Below are 8413 nucleotides of genomic sequence, written 5' to 3'. Positions count from 1 at the left end.
CTTTTAATGAAAGTTGTGCAGGCTGGCTTTCGTCCGCCGTAGTTCGGGTCAAAAAAATAAGAAAAATATGTACGCCTATAGATTTCTGAATCTTCCTCTTCTTGTGAGAAAACATAACTTTTGCCCCTAGGAAAATAAAACAAATTAATTGTGCTAAAAAAAGTCAACTAACATAACTGATCTGTTTTTTATAGAAAATGTAAGCAATAGAGTAGTCAAAAATAAGTCTAGTCAACGCAAAAATGTTCAAATCTTCCAACTTTTTGTGAGAAAATATAATTACATTGCCCATAGACAAATAAACAAGTTAAGTATTTTGAAAGGCCAACTCACATAACTGATCCCATTTTTAGTTTACAAACAATAATTGCCTTAATTGCCTTGGGTTCCTGTTACACACATGCAGGATCGATCGATCCACTTGAGCAATTAATACTGGTGTACGTGATCTGCATCACTAGTATTGTACAGGTACATTATCAGAGGATCAGCAGGGGTTTAAATTCACTGGGAACAGCAGTAATGATGCTTAGAACTTGCTGGTGTGATCGATCGATCGAATAGCTATAGCTGGTGATGAGACATCTGAATCTACAAATCGATCCCCCATTGATCAATTTTGTTATGTCCTGTTTGTTTCGATCTGCATTGCTGCAGCGCCATAATTCCCACATCTAATGCCCGGCCTGTTTGTTCTTCAGCTAATCTGTCGGACCAACAGGTAAATTATTAATTCCGGAGAGATATAGAGAGAGATCTCTTGAGGAGGTCCATATTGATATCCAACCAAATGTGTCTAGGTTTTCTTGAGCTTTCAAGAGGCGTCGCACTCACAGCAGCTAGCCATGCTTCTCCCTTAGCTCCAGCTGGCATGCAGGACCACCGCACCATTGGCCTAGCTCGCCGGCCTGTAAATTGTGGCACGTTTATATAGTTAGTTTCCATGGCGTGTCGATGGCCGGCTCATCCACCACCTCTGACAATATGCCGCCGCTGTCGGTGCACGTCTCATGTCGACGAATAAACCGATAACCAATCGAAATAATTTCCGAAAGAAATGGTTTTGAAATTTTTAGCCTTCTTTGTCGAAGTCGACATATATGTAGGAACCTTAACTTGTTAATGGCGAGGTTCGAAAGAGAAAGAAAAAAAGAACTCACGATGGATACCTCTGGGCTGTACTTGCTCTCCCCGTCGTCGTAATCAGCGTCTTCCTCTTCCAGCTGACAACCTGACATTGACGTGTAATTGTAAACGACCAACCGTAAACGGCACCATGAAAATTAAATTCAGTTTTGTACGGTAAATGAGTGCACGAAGTACATACAAGAATAGATAAACATGCATGATTTTTTTTTAAAAGGGTTACGAGAGGAAACAAAAGCTATATATATACAGCTTTCAATCAAGCACGCAGCGGCCAGAGATGTGACCATCTAGTTTCTTATCCGGCCCCATCCAACAGTATTGCTACGTGCTTCTGGATCGATCTCGTTAGGCAACACCTACTGTATATGCTACTGTAGCATCTTTACTTTTTGGTTAGTTAGACTTTACAAAAGGAAATTAAAAAATAAATCTAGAGATCGATTTCATCATAAATTAGTGAGCACTCGAACTGATCGATCCCATATGCATTCATCATTTTGTTTTTGTGTACGTTTTGTACAAAATTTAAGTTAATTAGACCATATTTGATATTTAAATATATATATGCTTTTAGTATAGATCACATGATACCACTTTTAATTATATCATAATAACCTCATACTAGTCGTCCAATTATTGGTCAAATTTTATCATAAGATCCATGCCTTAAAATTAAATCGGCCATGAGACAGTAATTTTTATTTAGTTTTACTTAATATACAAAAAATATACTACTATGGTCAAAGTGCAGCCTCGTGGAATGTGTCAAAATTGTAAGCTGACATGTGCATATATTAAGTAGGGTACCTATATGTTAATTAATTTCAGGAAGGACTGATGGAGAGATATACTTATAAAACAAAGGGAAAAAGAAAAGGAATGGATGAAAAGCGAAGAGCGTGCAAACCATCAATGAGCAAAAACCCTGTAGAGATAACAAAAGATATAAAGGATACAGGCTCTTTGATTATTATACAAATTTGTTCTGTGGCTGTTAATATCTGTGGTCGACGTGTACGTACAATACAGTGTCCGTGTTTTCGTCGTCAGACTTTATCAAATCAATTTAAATTAGCGTCCGAAATGGGAAATGGGGTCAATCCATCGATATGGACGGTACGAACGTAGGCATCGAGCAGCAGTGCATACGATGGATATGATCATGTCATATCATCGACCAAAGCATCAAAATTAAGTCAGTCAGAAAAATGAATTATTGCATTATATATTTGGGGGAGGCATGCATGTCAAATCAAGCTTGTGCACGTACCGGTTTGGGAAACCATAATTATGTGCTACCTCCTTTCCCAAGTATTAGAAGTTCTTAACCTTGTCAAACGTACTTTCAAATTTGATCAAGTTATAGAAAAACTATCAATATTTATAACTATAAGGTTCATTAATTCTGTCATTGTATATATTTTCACAGTATACTCCAAACCCGGACAAAGTTCATACAAAAAAATTATTAACATCTAATACATACCAACCAGTACCAGTAAATCAACCATGAAAATATTTTCTTAAATATTTTTTTGACCGGAATATTTTCTTAAATATTAATTTCATATTATATATGCTATCATTTTTATCAAATAAATATTGTCAACCTTTAGTTTTTTAACTTAAAACCTTATAACATACTCCCTCCCTTCCTAAATATAGAAGTTCTAACATTGTCCTAAGTCAAACTTATTTATGTTTGATCAAGTTTATTCATAGAAAAATCTAATAAGATTTGCAATATCAAATGAGTATACTATGAAAATTTACATAATGACATGTTTAATAGAACTAATTTGGAGATCTAGATGTTGGTAGATTTTTGTACAAACTTGACTTGCGGAAAGGTCGAACATGTTATATTTAAGAACAAAGGGAGTACCTAAATGCAAAGCTCGAACATGTTATATTTAAGAACAGAGAAAGTACATAAATGCGAACGAGAAAGCAAGAGTGTTAATATTACACATGCGTAGCTAAGCCAGTCGTATCATGTTTTTTGTGGACAGGAGCAAATCACCGGAGGGCAGGATAGGTATGAATCTCTCTCACTGTCAGAAGTGAAGCGATGGGAGGGGAGGGGAGAAGAGACACTGACAGGGAACCCTAGCTAGGAGGTGGCTAGCTTGGTCCAGGAATGATGAAAAGATCAGCATGGGGATCACCCAAGACAGACAGGGCATCCAATGAAAACAGCAGAGAGACACACACACATAGCCATCCATTATCCATATCCATCAGTGCTAGCTGGAGTGCTCTTTATTATTACCCCAGCGTTTCCATTGCCTGCCGGATGTGGTAAACCTTAAACCTACCACTTTAGTTTTATGCTTCATTCTCTCCTTTTTCTGGTCGACCTCGTATCGTAGCATGTATGATGCCGTGTTTGACAATCAAATGCAGCACCCTACCGTACCGGCTGTTGCCGGTCAGGCGTAGTAGTACGTTGTCATGTACGTGCGCATGCAATTATTCCGGGCTCGACCAATTGGCAGGACGCCTACATGGGACCAACTGTACTGCATATTAGTGCAAGCAATCCTCGGAATTAAGCGCAGTTACTGATTCTGGAAATGCGATTAGTGGAAAAGATGAACGGTCCTAGCTTAATAATTAGCTAGCTAGCTAGGTCTTCCGAATATCTTCCAAACGCATGCAGGGATAAAGTGAAAAGGCCACTAGACCATGACACCATATGACTTGGTAAATTCTATATGATGGCAAAATAACCACATGTTTTGCTGAAAAGATGTTTTTGGATGTTGCAAAACAAAAATGTACTCCGTCCGTCCGCCGATCCATAATAAGCTTCTGGTATTCAGTACAAAGTTATATGGGTCAGAGGGAGTAGACATTTTGGTCTTAATTTGTGTGTGTTACTTGATTAGAGTTCTTAGAAAAAGTTCCTATGCTATCAGTACAAAGTTATATGGAACGACACGGGGAGTTCTGTTTGGTGCAACCCAACGAGGAAAAGGAAGCTATATGCATTTCCTTTTCTGTAGGATTGCAATCTTTCTACTCCTTTCTTTTCTTCCAAAGGCCCCCTTAAAATCGAAGACTTCCTGGTATTTTCTGGAGAAAACAGACTATTCATCTTTTGTGTGAAATTCATGCAACAATATATCTAAACTGGTCCATGCGTGCACTACGGTTGAAAAGTCTGGTTCAAGAGGCGAACACCCATGGAAGGAACATGGACCATCTAAAAGACTAAAACCAGAAGCAGATCTTGAGAGACATTTCTCAGTCCGATCTTACAAACTTATTATAAAATCCAATTCAACTATAGATACCATGCTTCTCGGAATTTGCTATAAATTAATTAGGTTCAAAGGTAGTACAATCATCCATGCAGAGTCCTTTACGCATCCCCACGAACATACTAGTGCCAATTCTCTATTTCCAACACTCTGCAATTTGCACTAGATTTATAACCATATATATAAGCATCGAGGCTAGGCACACTGACCAAGCTGCACATACGTGCTGCGGAATCTTGTTTACTTATATGTGCTTATCTAGTAATGGAGTAGGAGTACAGTTTATGCAAAGCATGGAAACTACATATTTATATACCCCCTCAGTTTCCTTATGCAAGATTCAAGATTATTCAAGTTTCGCAAGTGACTAGACCAATATACATCATACATGCATGTAGATAATATGACAATTTTGTGTCGCGTAATCAATATTTTATAGTACTATTAATCAAATTATTGGCCAAATTTGAATCTTGAAATATGCGGACACCTTACATAAATAAACGTTCAAGAAGGGGACTTAGCTACTTACACTTTTACGTCGCCAAGTTGGCCGTCGGTTGTTTCCTGGCACAAACTGGAGGTACTGCTGGGTTTATAATCAACATCTCTGATTGGTACAAGGATTATGTGCAACGCACACCACCAATCATGCATGTAGGAGAACGAGGATATACAATATTTTTATTTTTCCCAGTCCCCCTCCATGTATGTTGCAAATCAAATATTACAAGTTGCGCGCCAATCAAACAATACCCAGAAACAAAGAGATATCAGAATCTTTCCAGAAAGATAAATATAAATATATACACAATACAAAAATTACTTAAAAATTATATGGTTGGCAACATGAGACAAAGGAAAAGGGGCAATACAAAAGGGGGGAAGTGGGCAAGTTGCTATTCTTGGGATGCTCTGGACAACACAACCTAGGAGGAGCTCGGTCAGTAGTCGTCGCCTGCATATATGGCTTCTGTGGCGCCCGTTTTTTCCTCCTCTGAGTTCGTTATCTTAATCACCACTATATTCTTCTGATAGGTTAAGAAAAGGAGGAGGGAAACTTTGGCATCGCTTTCAGGGTTCTGGGTAGCTAATTAAACACACACAAACAGGTTTCATTTGGCCCTTGAGGTGCACCAGGAGGCAGGGGACCTAGCAGTGCAGTTGTCTCATGGCCCACCGGTGGACCAGTGGCTGATTTACTTGGTTGGGTGTTGTGTGTAATGACCTGTAGGTCCAACTCCTAAAGAGCCAGAGCCCAGAAACCTATGACTCTGTGACAGGTAAGCTAATTAACCACTTCGGAGTATATCTATCAGTACTCCTGGTGTGATACTCTTACTACTGTTTGATGATGATTATAAGGTTGATTACTATTGCTAACAAATAGGAGTACCTTTATTCATTTTGGACAGTCTGTAATACCGTTAAATGTTATAATTATATGCTCAAAACAAATTGCAAGTGCTTTCGATAAGAAACCTGCAGAATCTAAACAGTTTTCTGTATACTTATGATATACCGAGTTCAACAGGAAGAGAAGACTATATATATAATCTTATATGTGAAACAAAGAAAAAGGAATAGAAGAGTATTGGTAGTAGTTTATACTCCCTCCGATCCATAATAAGTGTCACAGATTTTGTGCTAACTTAGTACAAAGTTGTACTAACATTGAGACACTTATTATGAATCGGAGGAGTACTAGTTTACAGCATGCTATTGTCTGCCGACAACCTAGAATAACAAGTCCAGGTAACCGTGAAGCTACAAGCTTGGGAGTACTTTTCTTTTTCTTCTAAGCTCTTATGGGGCTCACAGTCATTGATTGCGGCGGTCTAGAATGAACTCACAAATAGAAAGCAGAAGGAAAAGAAAACTCAACTCAGAAAGAAATTAAGCCTTTGCAAGGTTGTTGAGTGCCAGACAGGGGAGCTCGAATATAGGTAGTGACACCGGTAATGGACACGAACTCTACTGGGGAAGACATGATGATGGCTATATGCAGAAACAGGAGACATATAAGATCTGGTTCGTATGCGTTGCCTGTCGTGCTGAAAACTCAACACTTATGAAATATATGATATACGTGTTATGATAGAAATTCCAGGAATCTTGCTAAAGTTGGGGAGTGCTTTTAGGCCCTGTCTGGAGCACAGGAATTTCACAAGGATTCGAGGAAAATGGTACAATTCCCAGGCTCCAAACAGGGCCTCAGTTTCAACTTACGTACACATCTAGATTTCTTGACCGGAATCTAGAAAATTCAGTGTCCAAGATAACAATGTGAATGTATGTAACATGGCCAGAAGTTGTTTCAACAAAAAGGATCTAATTCTCATATATGAACTAACCATCTGCTAATATAGCACATAAACTTTACAATAAATGAAATATCGCATGAGGCATGGGGCATCTGGATTCTGGAACTTACAGTGTATGCTTGTCATGTGATTTCTGCGAGCACTCTCCTTTGCCGCCCACAGGCAACAGGTGTTAGATGCAATTACTGCGGTAGTAACCAGGAAGAATTCTGTGATGGTAGTGCTGACACAGTGGGATGCAAACACGAAAGGGCCACCACTGGGATGGCCCCCTTTTCATCCACATATACCAGATTAGATTGGAGGCCCAACAGGTCAACAGAAAAAAAAAACTTACATTAATACTTATGAATTAGCCCCCACACTAATACATCAATCACAAACTTTCCCTAGATAAGCTAAGGTTGCCATACCAATCAGTAGTTAATTGTAAGTGCTTCATCTTGAGAACTCATTAATAGAACCAGAACTAATTAATAGAATCAGAATGACCTCGAACGATATACTGGTACTATACTAGAACCAAAAAAGCCTAGACTTTAGTATCTACTTGCACAAACACCTGTCGAAAATAGTAGGTATAGCTTAAATGCCAACTTGGGTAGTTAAAAGAGGATATGTATATAGCTTAAAATCTTGCCCAACATTTTGGTGCTGCATCAAAGGCACCACCACTTGCTTAAGGGGTCACAGGGTGCTGCAACTTGCAGGGTAGTTGCCTTTAGGATAAGGTGAGGGGAAAGCATGAATGCAGCAGCTGGGAGATACAACTGATGCATCAGGGAGGTGTACTTGACTGGCTACTTGCAACACCTACTCTTGTGGAAAAACAAGTTATAACCTATGCATGCCTCATTGGCTCCTCCTCTTCGACAGCGACCCAATCTATCTAATTGGTTCACATTTCGCTATCAAACACATTTGTTTGCTAGGTAGGTAGGCTCTCATCTCGTGCCTCCTTCCAAATCTTGGACAGTACAACTGTAACAGCCAACATGACTGCCAAACAACTAGCTAGCTAGACAACCCATGTTTGACTCCTAGGTTAGAAACATGGCAAAACTTTTGTCTTCTTTCATTTGTGCTACCTCGCTATGTTTAGGTAAATTACATTAGCTGGCTCATCAGTGAACAGATTAAACAAGTAGACTACTGGGCCTAGTGCTTCAGATCAGTCAATTAGACAATGCACCATTCGAAGAATCCGCTTTCCTGGGGAGCAACGTGCACTGTCTCTGGACAGAATCCAGTCTTGATGCATCCTAGTGTCCTTAGATAACTATTATGTTCCGATGCGTAGTAAAGTTCCATTGTCCTCAAATGAATGACAGCAACCAGCTGAGAAATTATTCAAGTATCAAATCACCAAATACAGAAATGCATCAGCACATATGGTAAACATTTTCTGCTTTTTGCATGCCTACTGGGGAATAAGTTATAATGGTCATCTCAGTGTCCTCACAGATGCTAATTATTTCTCCTACTGCTGAAAATGTGTCCTATCAGTAATCAGGTGTGTGTACAAATTTGATGCTTCTAGACGCGTACCCAATTTGGCCAATCATGATAAACAAATCCGTCGCAATAACCGGTCATAGCAGCCCATCAAAATCACACGAAAGGAAGCATAAGGCTTTTGGTTTAATTTGCCAGCAATCAACACCTAGCAAAGTG

The 8413-nt window shown here is 39.1% G+C and overlaps 1 long non-coding RNA gene across 1 annotated transcript; it reads right to left on the bottom strand.

Annotated features, from left to right (window-relative positions):
- Positions 1-243: 243 nt before the first annotated feature.
- Positions 244-6843, bottom strand: LOC106866170. The gene is made up of 3 exons (XR_002962800.1): positions 4948-6843; positions 1170-1231; positions 244-908 (listed from the first exon to the last, which is right to left on the bottom strand). It is a non-coding gene; the product is annotated as an uncharacterized LOC106866170 (long non-coding RNA).
- Between the last annotated feature and the right edge of the window lie 1570 nt (positions 6844-8413).

Source organism: Brachypodium distachyon, chromosome 2, assembly GCF_000005505.3.
Source record: "Brachypodium distachyon strain Bd21 chromosome 2, Brachypodium_distachyon_v3.0, whole genome shotgun sequence".
Lineage (NCBI taxonomy): Eukaryota > Viridiplantae > Streptophyta > Magnoliopsida > Poales > Poaceae > Brachypodium > Brachypodium distachyon.
Note: the sequence above shows the minus strand (reverse complement) of the source record. Positions and strands in the feature narration are given on the sequence as shown.